A 17,583-nucleotide genomic window follows, 5' to 3' on the forward strand; every position below is an offset into this window, starting at 1 on the left:
AACCAAGACCCCCTGAAAGGTCAATGCAGCCTCACAGACTACTACAGCCAGGATTTAACTATAATTCTTAATTTTCTCATAATCCCCATAGGATTGCCAGTGCCCCCAATCAGCAGGAAGTGGTATGAGAAGCTATGCCCAATTTCATAAATTATTGTTTATGAATGTTTATTTTATTAAAATTAGGTTGATTATAAATGCAATATCATTCTAAAGAAGAAAAGGAGATATAGACATGATAGTATAAAAGGGTAGATTAATGAATCTACTTATAAAGAGCAACAACTTGTTTGAAATATTTTATATTGCTATGGATTTTGGTTTCTTGGTACAAATTTAAAGTAAATTTTGTTATACTGTATGTATATTTCTACTCTTATTTATGCTTATACAACTCATTTTAAATTGTAATATATAATTTAAAAATACAGATTAATAGTCATCTATGATAAACAAATTTATAGTCAGGTTAGTTAAGTTTTCTAGGTATACATAGATATATTTCAATCATGTAGGTAACCTTCAAACACTTGAAAGACCCACGGAATATGTTATTTAAAATGTTTTAAGAACTTAGATTTTTCTGGACAGTGAGACACATTTGCTGTTGGCAGCAACAATTACTTCAAAAAAGATGATGGGCATCGAAGAAACTCAATATTGAGTTTGCTTTCTTTGTGGCAAAGGTTAGCCACTGGGCAAAAAAGTGCCCTTTCCTTAACTGTTTGACAGAATGCTGTATAAACTGGACATACAGGACCCATAGGAAGGTGACCACTGAACTTTTCAAGGCAAGATGGTCCTTTAGGTTCTTGCTTTGCAGAAGAAGCTGCCAGACATTCTATGGGACACAGGGAGAAGCAACTGATGAAATGTGCCAGAATGAGTGAAACAATCCTTCAAATTTCCTGCTTCACCAAAAAATACAACAGAGACTCTAGGCCCATAGACTGAAGATGCATGCCCCAATTGTACTGAGAAAAATTAGGTCACTGTCCAGGCAGCCAGATGTATTTGTCAAATCTTGCAATGCTCAGAAGTTGCTTGCTTGCACTTCCTGGTTAATCAGATAACATTATATCCTTCTGGGGTTTTTGATGGAATTGAAGATTAGATCTTTATAATTATAGTTTTCCTTAGCCATGATAAAAGATAAACTATATATAAAACTTTAGGCTCACACAATTGGATAGATGTTTCATTAATTTTGCCAAATACAAATACACTAGATATTTCAACTGCAATTCTTATCTGATAACTGTTTTGTTATATATAATTTTACTATGTTAAAATTAAAACCCTACTTTTTGATTAGACAGAAAAGGGGAAGTGCTGTGCAATGTCCTTAGATATGCTGTGAATATGTGTGGCTCCTATTGGATAATAAATAAAGCTGTTTTGGCCTATGGCAAGAAAGCTTACAGCCAGGTGAGAAATCCAAGCAGAGATACAGAGAGAAGAAAGGAGAATGAGAAGAGATGCCAGCCTGTCACCCAAGAAGTAATAAAATGCCAGGAGACCAGTAATGCCATGGTCATGTGACAACATATAGATTAATAGAAATGGGTTGAGTTAAGTTATAAGAGCTAACAAATATCCTGACTCCTAGGCCATATAGTTTGTAAATAATATAAGCCTCTGTATGATTACTTGGGATCAAGTGGCTGTGAAACATGGGTGGGAGAGATTCATCCTGACCACAGGGCCAGACAGGAGTGGAGAAACTTACAGCTACAGAACCTAACTACATAACAATTGAAATGAAAAGTATGGGTGACTATAATTCTGTAAGTCTTATCTCCCTAAATAACCTAAGGACTAAGGCTATACATTAATAAGGTAAACAGTCTATAAACAGATGTACCATATAAGGACAATGATCTCAAAATTGTGACAATACACAAAATATCTTAAACATAGGTAGAAATGTATAGTGCAAAGTGATAACAATATCCTTGATATGTATTAATAAACAAAATATCCTAAACTGTTAGAATATACATATAATATGGGAAAATAATTTTATATTTGTATCAATATACAAAATACTTTCAAATAGGAGTAGAAATATTTGTAGAAAACAACAAATACACTTTTGTATTTGTATCAATATGAAAATTTTCTTAAATAGGAATATAAAATAGTTTACATTTGTATCAATATACAAAAATCCATATCAGTGCAAATTATCCAAGGCTGATAGTTTGCTAAATCAGTTTACTAGTCGATACAATAATCTACCTTAATATACTATACCTTTCCATTCCCCTTTTACTTTTCTAAAGGAAAATACTGAGTCTAAACTTTATTGTTCCAACTCCAACCTCATAACCATCCATCCATAACCCTGAGAAAAAGGAAACCTTTGGGTGAGGGGGTATCGTTTTCTTAGAATTGCTTCCTGCTGTTTGAGGGGTGATGGTGTCTCTGTGGAGCTCTTTAAGAAAGCTTAGATAGTTAGATCTCAATAGGACTAGCTGTAGAGTCTGCAGCCAGTCTCAGAGTAATGGGTAAGGATGTCTGAGATTCTGGCTAGAATTCTAATATGATGGACCATCTCATCTTGAAACTATCCTGAAGAATTATCAGCCCAAGGCTGATCATTGATTAATGTTCTTACATACAATGTAATCTTTTGGGATCAAGTAGAGTCATTGATGTGGGGCCCCATCTTCCTTCTGGAGACTTTAGAGATTGCTATTGGAAAGACTTATATTTTGCTGTGGAAAACTTCAACATTATTAATATCAAAATGGAAAGTTTGGAATTTAGGATGATATGACATGAGAGGAAGGATTCCTGGAAATCAAGAATAAGCATGGAGAGAAATAGACTCTTAACAACAATGGTCCCTAGATTATTAGTTTTCTTCTGTCCCACACCATTTGGCTCTTCATATATGAGACAGACTTTCCTATATTTTACTTTTAGTAAAATGTTTGGATTTACAGAAGGAGAGAGCCACATTCCAACTCCAAAGCCAGCTTGATTTATAATTGAATCAGGACCACAACTTTTCTAGAGTTGAAGAGATATGGATGTTAGACATGAGATATTACCTTGTAGAGTACATTGGTACTAATAGGTCCTTCCTTTATGTGGTACATGATTTCTTGAAGATGGATATTTCTATTATCTTGTAAAGACAAAAAACAAACCCTGACTGACTCCTGTTTGTTGAGTTTCTCTTACAACTTGTAGAGTTGTCATATCAGTGGATGAGCTATTATTTCTCCTCATCAAGGGGTTTCTCCTGTTCAAATTGAATTCTTATTAATTTTGTTGGTATCCATAGCTTTTCTTCCACTGCAGCAACAAAAGCAAAACCCCTTCTCCAGTGTAGGACATATCCTGCTTTCCATTCCGAGGTCAATACATCTTTGAAGTAAACTGGTTGGTTTAGCTCAATAGTTTTTTTCTGTTATCCAATGTCTCTCTGCAGATGTTGTCCCTTTCTCATCAGCACTGAAAAAATTCAAGTTTGATAAGGTATTATGTAATCTATTTCTAGGAGTCATTGTTACTTCTTTCTGTTTATTTAGCATATCCTTTAAAGTTTGGTTGAATCTTTCTATGACTGCTTGGCCTGTGGGATTGTGTAGCATACCTATAACAGGCTTTTTATTGTAAGCAAAAACTGTCTCATTTTATATGAGACATATGCTGGAGCATTTTCAGTCTTCATTTCTACAGGTATTACCATGATGGCCATAACTTCTAACAGGTGTGTAATCACAGAGTCAGCCTTTTTCAGAACTCATGGGAGTTGCCTATGGTGTACGTACTTTAATTTTCCAAATTCTTTAAAATGAAACACATTGGTCTGCCAAATTTCATTTCTTTGTATACCTTAGATTGCTTCCTGCAGGTAATGGAATTTAGTTATGGAAGGAACAAGTAGGACTTTTTTTATAATTTCCTTGCTGTAATGGAAAAGTCATTTTCAAACCTTTGCTATTTACACAGTGTTTCTTAAGGCTTCTAGCACATTACCTATTAATAATTGATCAATCTCATCATTACCTTGTGCTAGAGGACTCAGCAGATCTGTTTGGAATCTGATGTGTGTTACATATATAGGATGTTCTCTATTTCTAATGATTTCTTGTAATTGTATAAATAGTGAAGTTAATTCTGTGTTATTAGGAATAAATTCGGCAGTTTAAATATGTAAAACAATTCTCTTTGCATATTGAGAGTTGTGACTATATTGAGAGATTCTGTGAAGTTCATTAGTACCGTAAGAATGGCATACAGTTCTGCCTTTTGTACAGAATTGTAGGGGCTTTGAACCACTTTACTTCAGTCTCCTGATATATATCCTGCCTTTCCTGAGTTATTTGCATAAGTATAGAATGTGGGGTCACCAGAGATTGGCTTTTGCTGTACATTGTGTGGAAGGACCCATTCAGTTCTTTTTATGAATTCTATTCTCTTGCTTTGGGGATAACAATTGTTAATCTCTCCCAAAAAGTTACTTCAGGCTCTTTGCCAGTATTCATTATCTTTCCAAAAAAGAAGAAATTTCCTCATTAGTTAAAGGTACTACAATTTCTACTGGGTCCATTCCTTCAACTGAAGAAATCTTAATTTTCCTTTTAGAATCAAATCAGAGATCTTTTCTACATGTCTTTAACTTCTTACTCTTTTTACATTGTCCAGTACAATATCTTCCCTCTACATCCAAATCCCTGTGGGGGAGTGTCTAGAGGGGAGAATGATCAGAATGCAGTTAAGTTCCAGATTCACATGATCCACACTTGCTTCTCATATTTTCTTTTCTACTAGAGCCAATTCCTTCTCTTGGACTATTTAAGTTCTTGTCCCCTTTTAGGGTGTTGGCCAAATTTACCAGTCCATATTTGGGTATGCCAATCATGGCCTGTAAATTGGAATGCTTTTTAACAATTGTTTAAAACCATTAAGAGTCTGCAATTGATCTCTCCTGAGTCATACCCTTTGGGGTCTAATTTTTGGGAGATCTATATTATAACCTAAGTAATTAATAGAATTTCCTCTTTGTATTTTTTCAGGAGCAATTTGTAATCCCCAACAAGGCAAAACTTTCTTTACTTATTCAAACATGCTTTCTAAGGTACCTAACTTTGAATCAGTTAATAAGATATCATCCATATAATGGTAGATTATAGATTGTGCAAATTTTGCAAGAATTATTTCCAATGATTTTTGTACAAAATATTGGCACAGGGTAGGACTATTCAACATTACCTGTGGGAGGACCTTCCATTGATATCACTTGACTGGCTGGGAATTATTATAAATAGGAACTATAAAGGCAAATTTTTCTTTATCCTTTTCTGGTAGAGGTATGGTAAAGAAACAGTTTTTTAAGTCAATAACTATGATTGGCCATTCTTTAAGTAACAGAGAGGCAAGGGCATCCCATTCTGTAGGGAGCCCATAGCCTGAATTGTTTATTAATGGCTCTCAGATCTGTCAGCATTCTCCATTTACCAGATTTCTTTCTTTCTTTTTTTTTTTTTGGTTTTTCAAGACAGGGTTTCTCTGTGTAGCTTTGAGCCTTTCCTGGAACTCGCTTTGGAGACCAGGCTGGCCTCAAACTCACAGAGATCCACCTGACTCTGCCTCCTGAGTGCTGGGATTAAAGGCGTGCACCATCACCGCCCAATAGCAAATGCAGGAGAATTCCAGGAGCTGGTAGATTCGTCAATGTGTTGATCATTTAACTGTCCCTCAACCACCTGTTTTAAAGCTTGTATTTTCTCTTGTGTCACAGGCCATTGTCCAACACAGACAGACTTATCAGCCAGCCACTTTCAAGGTAGAGCCATTGGTACTTCCGAGAGTTTGATGGCAGTTGTGCTTTGTTTATATACAGCCTGAATGGTTGGTGGGTGATTTTTTTATAGTGTCTTATACTATTCCCAGAAACATGAATTGGTCTATATTCCACCTTTGAGATTGTAGGAATTTTAAGCTGGGTATTCCATTGCTGTAACAGATCTTGGCCCCAAAGAGTTACTGCTACATTTGCCACATATAACTTCAGTCTTCCTCTTTGTCCTTCTGGCCCTATGCAGTCAACCCATCTCAAACTTTGTTTTACATGAGATAGGGTTCCAATCCCTAAAAATTGGACATCTATCTCTTGAAGAGGCCAATTCAGATGCCATAATTTTGGTGTAATTATAGTCACATCTGTACCTGTGTCTACCAGTCCTTCCAGGACAATGTTGTTAATTTGCACTCTAAGTTTGGTCTCTGTTCATTTATAAAATTCTGCCAAAAATATTCATTTTATGGTAATTTTTGGAATTTTTGATTCATATATCAAAGTTGTTCTATCATACAGTGCAGTATCATTTTTTACATTAGGCACTGTGTTATTTAATTGTTCTTGGGAGGAATTTCTTCTACAGTGATTGGAAATGTTTGGACCATGCTTGATTTGGGGGCCTGTGAGAGCCTCCCCAAGGCATTTCCCACTGATAAAGCGTTGCCTTGTATGTCTAGTTGATCTGCATTCATTGGTCCAATGTCAGCCTTTGCCACATTTTCTGCATAATTCAGAAGTTTGGGGCTTCTTGTTTGGGGTATTTCTAAAAGAAGCATTGATTCTAGGAACACCCAGTGTACAATTTCTTCTAATATAACCTGGTATATCACAGTTAAAACATTTGTTTGCTGTGGGATGTTCTGTATGGCAAATGTGTTGCTCTGATTGGTTGGTAAATAAAACACTGATTGGTCAGTAGTCAGGCAGGAGAAAGTATAGGCAGGACAAGGGGGAGAATAAAGCTGGGAAGTGGAAGGCTGAGTCAGAGACACTGCCAGCCGCCATGACAAACAGCATGTGAAGATGCCGGTAAGCCACGAGCCATGTGGCAAGGTATAGATTTATAGAAATGGATTAATTTAAGCTGTAAGAACAGTTAGCAAGAAGCTTGGTACAGCCATACAGTTTGTAAGCAATATAAGCCTCTGTGTTTACTTGGTCAGGTCTGAGCGACTGTGGGACTGGCAGGTGAGAGAGATTTGTCCTGACTGTGGGCCAGGCAGGAAAATTCTAGCTACATTTGCTACTTTGAGGTCTTCTTCCATCTTTGGAAATCACCTCTCCCATCCAAGCCTTATTACTATAGTTAAGAGACTCACCACCATTTATATGTTAAATCTATTCCTCCTAAGGTGCTGACCTGACCTTCAAAGGTGTAAGTATTCTTTTGCATTTTGTATTAGCATTATCAAAAGCCAAAGATTGAGTTAATACATATCTTAATTCTTGATCTTGTTTATAGCCTTGGTCAGTCTTTGTAAAAAATCAGTAAATGGTTCTTTTGACCCTTGAAAAACCTTTGTATATAGCTCAGTTGGTTTCCCTGGTTCTGGAATTTTTACCCAAGCATTTAAAGCTGCTGTATGGCATAGGGATACCATTTGTTGATCAAAGGAGGCTTGTACATTTATATCAGTGAAATGGCCCTCACCAGGAATTTCATCTTGGGAGAGCTCTAAACCTCTAATTTTACCTTCCTGTTCAAGAGCCATAGCTTCTTCTCTCAACCAGCTTTTCCATTATAGCTGCTGGCTATATTCTAACACAGATGAGATGAACTGATTGCAGTCATCTGGTGTAATTCTATTTCTAGAAGACCACATATTTAACATCTATTTTACATATGCCATAGTATGTGTATGCCACAGCCTCCTTAATGTGTTTTAAATTCCTCATATGAATAGGTTCCCAGATAACTTCTATATATTCTTCAGGATGTGTATCATCTGCTGGCTTCTCACACATGTTAACAGGTTAAGCAATTTATAAGAGCCACCTGGTGATGTTATTACTTATATGGCTTTGCCCTTTCGCTTATTAGTTTCTTTATTTTTCTTACTGAGAGACTCCTCCAGAGCTTGAAATCAGTTAACTACTGCCTGATGCAATGTTTGAACCTCCTCTGTTGTAAAGGATTCTAGAGATTTCATGAAATCATACATTTTTTTATGGTCATCAGAAACATGTGATTCCACAGAATTTATTCTATCAATTACAAATGATCTTTCCTCCTTACAAAATTATCTGAATAGCATTAAGATTTCTCTGAAATCTTTAAGTATTCATATTTATTATCAATAGAATTAAATCTGGTTGTTCAGTTATTATTAATGGACTGAAGTTCTTGTGGTAAATTAGCAGATGCCAAAGAAATATTTCGTCTTTTTAAGTCCTTACTACCACTCTGCAAAGCCTGACATTATTGTGGTAAATTAGCAGATTCCATAGAAAGAATCTGTTTGTTTAAGTCCCCATTACTACTCTACAAAGTTTGTATAAGTCCCATTAATGTCTCATTTTTGGTGGTGTTATTAAACCAATTTTTCAATGTTATGAATGACTGTGCTAATTGTAAATATAGCGAATATTGTATATGTCCCAGAAAGGTTATATATCTTTTGTAAAATTTCATTCATATTACAAATGAAAAAATTTTAAGTTCCTCAGTGGTGATATTATCTGCCATTTTTGAGAAATATTCAAAAATTGTAAAGAAAAATTTTATTAATTTGTTCATTTATTAATCAGTTTAAGGAGTAATTTTACCTCAACTGAAATTCCTAAGAGCTGTTCCTAATAGTCCTAGGTGTTCCAGATTTCTCAGTTCTCATGATGGTTTTTGATTATGGTAGTGATGTTTGGCCAGCAAGTGTCACAGGTGTAGCGTACGAGGCAGGTCTGGTTTGAGCTGACTCAGCTCCCTGAATGAGTTCTGTGAATCAAACACTAACCCAGGCAACCCCTACCTGGGAGTACTGGACAAAGCTGCCAGGATCACAATAGATGAGGCAATACACTGAACAATTAGAAGCACTACATGGGACACCTGCAGACCCTCTGTGTGGCTGGCTGCATGTGCTGTGGTAGCTGCACACAAAATGGTGGTGGTGGTGGTGGGACTTTCAATAGATGGAGTTGGCAGCAGCTACATTGAACAATTTTAAATATAAAGGAACAGTCTGCTGGTAGTCTCTAACTGGGCAGGGGGCTGTGACCCGATCTAGTCACTACAAGCACAGAAATAGAAATGTACCTAGCATGGGCACCTTTCTCTATGACATGGTGCTCTATCTGCCACAAAATATGTGTGCTTCTGGTAGTGGTTACAAGAACCACTTCCATGTGAGCTGCCTGGCCTGGGCATGAGCTGCCTGGCCTGTAGGATCCCCGCATGACCACTGTATGCAGGTGGTCACCTGAGCACTTCCTGGGAGGTTGAGGGTGTGTGCAAGCTCTGCAGGGTAGAGAAACTCACCAGCTGCCACCTATGGTCATTAGGGTTTGGTCATACAAGTAGCCACAGTAGGGGCGTGTGGGGCACAGCAGATCCATGTGGTTGGTTGGGTGCCAGATAATGCAATAAATTCACATGAGTCCGGTTAAGGAGTATTAGGGAAATTAATTAGGGTAAATTGAGGAAATACCTTTACAAATACAGAATGAAGTAGACATCAGAAATAGTCCTCTGATCTGACCAAGAGTGAATCCATCTGGCAGTTCGACCACACCAGCCATCAGGCAGCAGGGAGAAGGGACTTATGACCCTTCTCCCTTTCCTTTTTTTTTTTTTTTTTTCCTTTTTTTTTTTTATTAATTTATTTTGCAATACAATTCAGTTCTACATATCAGCCACGGATTCCCTTGTTCTCCCCCCTCCCGTCCCCCTCACCTTCCCCCCAACCCCCCCCATTCCCATCTCCTCCAGGGCAAAGCCTTCCCCACAGACTGAGGTCAACCTGGTAGACTCAGTCCAGGTAGGTCTAGTCCCCTCCTCCCAGGCCGAGCCAAACAATCCTGCATAGGCCCCAGGTTTCAAACAGCCAACTCATGCAATGAGCACAAGATCTGGTCCCACTGCCTGGGTGCCTCCCAAACAGATCAAGCCAATCAACTGTCTCATCCATTCAGAGGGCCTGATCCAGTGGGGATCCCTCAGCCATTGGTTCATAGTTCATGTGTTTCCATTCATTTCAGTTATGTTCATATCAGCATTGTTTGTAATAGCCAGAACATGGAAACAACCCAGATGCCCTTCAACTGAAGAATGGATAAACAAAATGTGGTACATATACACAATGGAATACTACTCAGCAGAGAAAAACAATGGCATCATGAGGTTTGCAGACAAATGGATGGATCTAGAAAAAATCATCCTGAGTGAGGTAACCCAGACTCAGAAAGACAAACATGGTATGTACTCACTCATCGCAGGATACTAGACATGAAACAAGGATGACTTGTCTGCTACTCACATCACCAGGGAGGCTACCTGGAAAACAGGACCCCAAGAAAGACACAGGGATCACCCAATGACAGAGAAATGGAATGAGATCTACATGAACAGCCTGGACATGAGTGGGGGTAATGAAAGGCGAGGGTTGAGGGAAAGAGAGCTTGGGGGAGCGGGAGATCCCAGCTGGATCAACAACAGAGAGGGAGAACAAGGAATAGGAGACCATGGTAAATAAAGACCACATGAGAATAGGAAGAAGCAAAGTGCTAGAGAGGCCCACAGAAATCCACAAAGATACCCACACAACAGACTGCTGGCAGTGGTCGAGAGACAGCCCGAACTGACCTACTCTGGTGATGGGATGGCCAAACACCCTAATTGTTGTGCTAGAAACCTCATCCAACTACTGAGGGATCTGGATGCAGAGATCCATGACTAGGCCCCGGGGTGGATCTCTGGGAGTCCAATTAGCGAGAATGAGGAGGGTTTATATGAGCGAGAATTGTTGAGTCCCTTTCCTTTTAAAAGGTCATGTGTAACCACAAGAAATACCACATACTTTGGGCCCTATAGCCCAAGATCATGGGCAGAGCAAATACCACTACACCAAGTATCCTTTTTATAGGATTCTGAGAAATTTAAAGTCATGGAATATATTATCTCCATCTTTGATACTGATTAATGATTCCATTTGAATATAGAGACATTCATATAATTCATTAATCATCAAACATTACTATTTCAGAAAATTGCTTATATATAAAGACTCAGTTATGTTAACAGAGAACTCCTCGTCATTCCTACCTACAGAGTTTGTAGAAGCCACAGGGTCTGCATTACAGGGTAGATTCTTTTCCTCTAGCCTGATACATCCAATACATTGAAGATGCCTGGGATACTGCTTGTATGCAGAAGATCTGCAACAAATAATTGAGGAAGATCCAAAAGTGCAAATATTACATTTTGACAGATATAAACATTACCTATACATGAAGTATTTACCTCTTTGTGTCCCATTGACAGCCACTTGAGTACACACACATACATGTGTATATGAAATACATGATTCAGGTTACCATTAAACATTATGAGTGTTATTTTAATTACTAAGTATTTTAGGTAAGTGTATGATTTAAATTAGTCCCATTGCACAAGAGTGCTTTTTTTGTGTGTGTTTTGTCTGAGCTCTCCTTGGGACTCTTCAGGGAAAGACCATCCTCTGCAAGCCTTGTGCTTAAGAGTCCCCTTAAACCCTCCTATGATAATTCAGTTTAGTTAGCATGTATTGAATTTTATAATTTTGAAAAGGAAAGCAATTAAATATATGTTAGTTTGTAGATAGGAGTATCACATTAGGAATACAAATTAGTCCAATAAAATGTTAACAAAGAAGAAAAAAGGAGTTTAAAAAATTCAACATATTAAAAAAAGTTTTGTGTATTGTTCTGGGTGTTCAATTAATGAGGAGCTTTTTATCTAGGCTTTATGTTTTTGTAAAAGAATAGTAATTTATAAACCTGATATCTCTATTCTTCAATTATTTGCCTCATACCTTTTTACATAAAATTAATGTGCCTAGGATACAATATAATTCTTATGGTGAACTATTTCTCAAAACCATCCAAATTTATCTATTAAGATTTCCTACAATTCATAATTATTTTATATAATTTCATTAGTATCTGTAATACTCAAACTGTTTATAACCCAATTTCATTATCATAACCTGCTTTTCTGAATGGTTTAATGACTATATTTGCTTGTTATGCCATCAGTGTTCAAGATATACCAAATACACATTTGCATACCTGGACTCACATCTACCTCACCACAGAAGAAGTAACCAGACAGCATGACATTGATAGTGGCTATGTCACAAGGTATTCTCACTGTGCCTAATAAGATTCCAATTAAAACAAATATAAAAACAACAACAATAAAAAGAGTCAATGTAGCTAGAGTTTTCCTGCCTGGCCCACGGTCAGGGCAAATCTCTCTCACCCATCAGTCCCACAGCTGCTCAGACCCGACCAAGTAAACACAGAGACTTATATTGCTTACAAACTGTATGGCCGTACCAGGCTTCTTGCTAACTGTTCTTACAGCTTAAATTAATCCATTTCTATAAATCTATACCTTGCCACGTGGCTCGTGGCTTACCGGCATCTTCACATGCTGTTTGTCATCGTGGTGGCTGGCAGTGTCTCTGACTCAGCCTTCCACTTCCCAGCTTTATTCCCCTCCTTGTCCTGCCTATACTTCCTCCTGCCTGACTACTGGCCAATTAGTGTTTTATTTACTAACCAATCAGAGCAACACATTTGCCATACAGAACATTCCACAGCAAGTCAAGATGAAACAAGAAAGTCCTTTAAATCTAGAACAATCAAGTCTGCAAAGGAATCTCTATATCTAAATCAACCCTTTCTTCTTTATTTTTTTTATTTTAAGAGAATTTGTTATAGACAAACTCCAACAGTGCTTTTCAAAAGTATAATTTTTGTTTCAATGAAAAGAAACAGAGGGCTAATATTTAACTATGTCCTACGTTGGTATATTAGTTAGCTTTGTATTAAGATATTTTATAAAAATATCTTAATTTATCAGCTTGAAAGTAAGAAAGTCAGTTTTTAAGCAATTTTTGTTGACCACACTGCTTGTTGACTGGGTCAAGTTGGTACATGATGATAAGGGAGGTTCATCACATGATAGCTGGTGCACAAAAAGAAGAGTCTGCAGTCTCACTACCCCCTCAAGAAGTGAGCCAAGAAGTGAACTGTTAGCATGTGCCTTTAGGAGACATTCTAGTTCTAAGCTACTGTGATTAATAAAGCAGCTAATATATATTCCTTCATCAATTATTTCTAAAATATATTCCCCACCTCTCAGGTGGTATTACATTTACACTGGGATCTGTAGCCAGTGAATATAGAGGAAAGACTTCATAACTTTGCTTAGCAAGTGAAGACTGAGGTGGTTTGGATGAGAATGGCTCCCATAGGCTCATGTATTTGAATATAGGTCCCAACTTGATGGCACTATTTGAAAGGATTAGGACGTGTAGCCTTGTTGGAGAAGGTGGGTCACAGTGGCACACTCTGAGGTTTCAAAAGACTTACACTATTCCTAGTGAGCTCTCTCTGCCTCTAGTTTATGGATCAAGATGTGAGCTTTCATTACTGCTGTAGAATCATGCCTACCTTCCTGCCTGCTGCCATGCTTCTCACCATGATGGTCAATGGACACTAAGCTTCTGAAACTCTTGAGTCCCAAATAAAAGTTTTCCTTCTATAAGGTGCCTTGGTCATTGTGCTTTATCACAGCAGTAGAAAAGTAACTAATGAAAAGACCAATGTGAACAGATTATTAAGGTGCTTAAAATTCTCCCTGGTAAATATTTTGTCTATTGTTATTTTGAAGATTATAAGTCATTGATGCAATTTATTCAGTAGAATGGCCCCTCACACACCCATTTCTTCTTGTATAAGTTTTGATGTTTTGTATCTCTAAAGAAATTAGTTTCTTGATTTATCAAATTTCCAGGCATAGAATTGTTCACAGTAACCCTTTACTATCTTTTTGAAGTGCATTTGCACTATTGACTCTTTTATTTCTTATATTGGTAGTTTTGTGCATTCTTTATTTTATTGATCAGTATTAAGAGGTTTGCCAACTACTAATGTTTTCCAGTGTTAAAACATTTGTTTAATTTTAAAATCATTTTCATATTTCAAAATTAATTCCTCTTTTACTGCTGCTTAAAAATTTATTATTAAAAACATAGTTGGTTAATTTAAAAACAATTTATTTTAATATTCTGACATTCATTGATTATATTTAAATGATTCATATTTAAACTGATTAATTGATATATTTGTGTTAATATTTGAATACTGTTAATCTATATTCTACTTATCATAGTTGCTCTTTTGGCTTTAACCTTCTCTTTTTTTCTCATCTGCTATGGTTTTGATGAGGGATTTTCATGTTTTCAACCATATTTCCTATGTGAGCATTTTAATTATTTTTTCTACCAAAAATATTTCAGTGGATGGGTGTGAGGTACAGACATGTAATCCTAGCACTCCAGAGGCAGATGCCAGATGATCACAAGTTCAAAGAAAGCCTAAACCATATAATGAAATTTAAGGCTACATGAGATGCAGTCATAAAACAAAACAACTAGCCTGCCCAAATTCACGCAAACAAAACCTTGCAGGAGATATAACAATACCTTCATATTTCTAATATACATTTAAAATTACATGGTGAAGCTCCTCCTATGCTTCCTTTCTGTCTTTGCTAAACCTCATTGTATTTGTCCAGTAGTAGTAACATCATTACAATCATTATGTCAAGAAACAGCCAACTTTTAGATTAGTTAAGGATAAGAAAACTCAAAACTTCACATTAATTTGCACCGAACACATGCTTTATGAGGACTGGTGATTTTTTTTTTTTTCTGGTTTTTCGAGACAGGGTTTCTCTGTGTAGCTTTGCGCCTTTACTGGAACTCACTTGGTAGTCCAGGCTGGCCTCGAACTCACAGAGATCCACCTGGCTCTGCCTCCCGAGTACTGGGATTAAAGGCGTGCGCCACCACCGCCCGGCAGAGGACTGGTGATTTTATTTCATGTTCATTTTCTTTAATGGAAAAAAAATTTAGCTTCTCTTGCAGAGTACATGTGTGTAGTGATTATTTATCCTAGTTTTTGTCTAGGATAATCTGTAGTTGTCTACTTTTGAAGCAGAGTTTCACGAGTTATAGATCCAAGTTTGGTTGTTTTCTTGTGCCAACACTTGAAGTAATTTACTTTGCTTTCTTCTTTCCCTAATGTCTTCTGAGAAGAAGCCTGTGTCTTCTGTTCTTACTCTTTGATGTGCTTTATATTCCCTAAGACTGTCATAACAAATTATTACAACCAATGTGGCTTTTAAAACAATATGCTTTCCTCTCATTGTTGAAGAGAGCACAAACTTGAAATTGGTGCAGGATTAGTTCCTTCTGAGCCTGAGGCTTCTTCTAGGACTCTGAAATTTCTCCATCTGTATCATTGAACATCTGTTTATGTGTCTGTGCCCAAATGCCTTTCTTTTAATGAAATTAGTTATTCTTTTCCATCCATACTCATCCATTATGATTTCATGTTAACTTGATGACACATGCAAGGGTCCTCTTTCAAAATTAGACCATCTTTTTCATATCAAAAGAAAAGACATGGACATATGTTTTGGGAATACATTTAATTTTCAAATATAGGAGTAAAAAGTTGCTCTGTGTCATTAGTCAACATTAGTAAAAATGGTTTCCCTTTGCTTTTGTTTTGTTTGAATAAAAATATATAAAAGCATACAGATTTTCTTTTATCTTGTTTTGTTTTCTAAGATTTTTGAATCTATGGTTTGGTATAGCCATTATTTCTTCAATATTTATTCTGTTCTATCTTTCGATCTTCTGGTGTTCTAATTGTGTATATACTATGACATTTAAATTTTCCTGTATTTCTGTATTTTCCTCTTTCTATTTGAGTTTTTTATTAGAATAATTAATGTTTATTCTCAGTTCCCAGAAATTCATTACTATTCCAATTTGAATGTTCCACCAGTTTATGGTTCTGGAGGTCTCTGCTTCAGGAAAGCAAATATCAATAGTGACTCTTTCACATCATTTGTCTTTCCAAATATGAAGGGTTTCACTTTCCCCCTGTTCTTTGACACTATTCCTGGGAGACATACCTATCCCAGGGATAATGTCACAGAACAACAGAGAACACAGAATACTGTGTTATCATATTCAATATATTATTTTTTCAACTTTCATCCCATATAAAGAACTGATGACAAACCAAAATAAGAAAATCACTCATGGTAAACCAGTGAGTATCACTGATATTATTTACTGAAGTATGGGTGACAGGCTACTTACAAAAGCAGAAATGGCTCAGATATGGCTGTTATCACAAATGCCCACCCCCTTCATCATGATGGATAACAAAGGCTGGAAACCTGGAGCTCACCACATGATGAGAAGTGACCTTGTTGTTTGGAGAATGTCTCCTAAAGGTAAGTCAGGTGGTTTCTGTCTCTCTCAGGTAGTTTGGCTAGTCTGAGGTTCTTCAGGCAACTCAGCTTGTCAATGAGTGCCTCTCTGTAGGTCTTAGTTCTTATATAAGTCTGGGGATGGAGAGGGTCATGTGATATGGTCAGGTTCAGGACTTCATGAAACTTATGGGATGTTTACTTCCTGGGCTTAAGGAGCTTCCTTGAAAGACGTAATGTTTCACCTTCCATTAGAATGTCATGTGTCTTATGGAGCTGCCCTCTAGGATGGAATGTTTTATCTTGGAGGAAGTTGCTACACAATAACTCCTGACCACATTTTGTTCATTGGATATACGGTTTCTACTTCAGTTTTTTTTAACTCTACTTTTCTTGACTAAAAAATTATAGTCAAAACATAAATTTCTTGACACACAGCAGAGTCACTCTTGAAGTCCTCATTATTGTTGTTTTTATTAACATTTTACTACTGATTTACATCTCTGAATATGTGTAATTTTAATCAAATCTCTGAGTATATGTCATCTTCCTCTGAAAAAAGTTGCCTAACAGTGTGGATACCTACTTGCACACTCATTAATCTCCTTTTCCTTCCCTTTCTTCATGTGTTCTTTGCTGTGTCTTGGTTCTAAACATACCAAATTCTGAAGGGACTTTTAATTTACAAACTCGATTTGAGAAATGGAAACAGGAATTATATATTCTAGACAGCAATAAATGTTCTGTCCATGTAAAGAAATGGAAAAATCTGTCTTCCAGTTTGTCTCTTGTATAAAAGTCTACACTCTGAAAAAGTTATAAATAGCATCATCAGCATAAGATGCTGTAATCATAGTGTTTAAATTGGGAACTAAGTGGGAGATAACTTCTAGTATAACTACTAATCAGCATCTTAATTTGCTGAGTAATTCAATAAAATGGTAATTATATAATTATACAATCCTACACAAGTTAGCAAATACTAGGAAAATTAAACAGAAAAATATCAAGTAAGACTGAAATAAAACAAATACCCACAAACCTAAAGCAACAGCTGCTACTTCTACCCATCTTTCTGCCTGTTTTTCTTTCTGTTGTCTTTCTGCTGTAGTATATAAAATCAGCTAGGAATTGAGACAGCAGAATTACTTTATTCACAATAACCAAAGTTTTACTAGATGAAACAGATTGAAGCCTCATATCACCCCCATACTTCAATTCCTCTCAAGCTCCTAATTCCACTCTGTGCTGGCTATTTCTATGTCAATGTGAC

This window comes from Peromyscus californicus, unplaced genomic scaffold (genome assembly GCF_007827085.1).
Source record: "Peromyscus californicus insignis strain IS unplaced genomic scaffold, ASM782708v3 Scaffold_13__1_contigs__length_99412109, whole genome shotgun sequence".
Taxonomy (NCBI): Eukaryota; Metazoa; Chordata; class Mammalia; order Rodentia; family Cricetidae; genus Peromyscus; species Peromyscus californicus.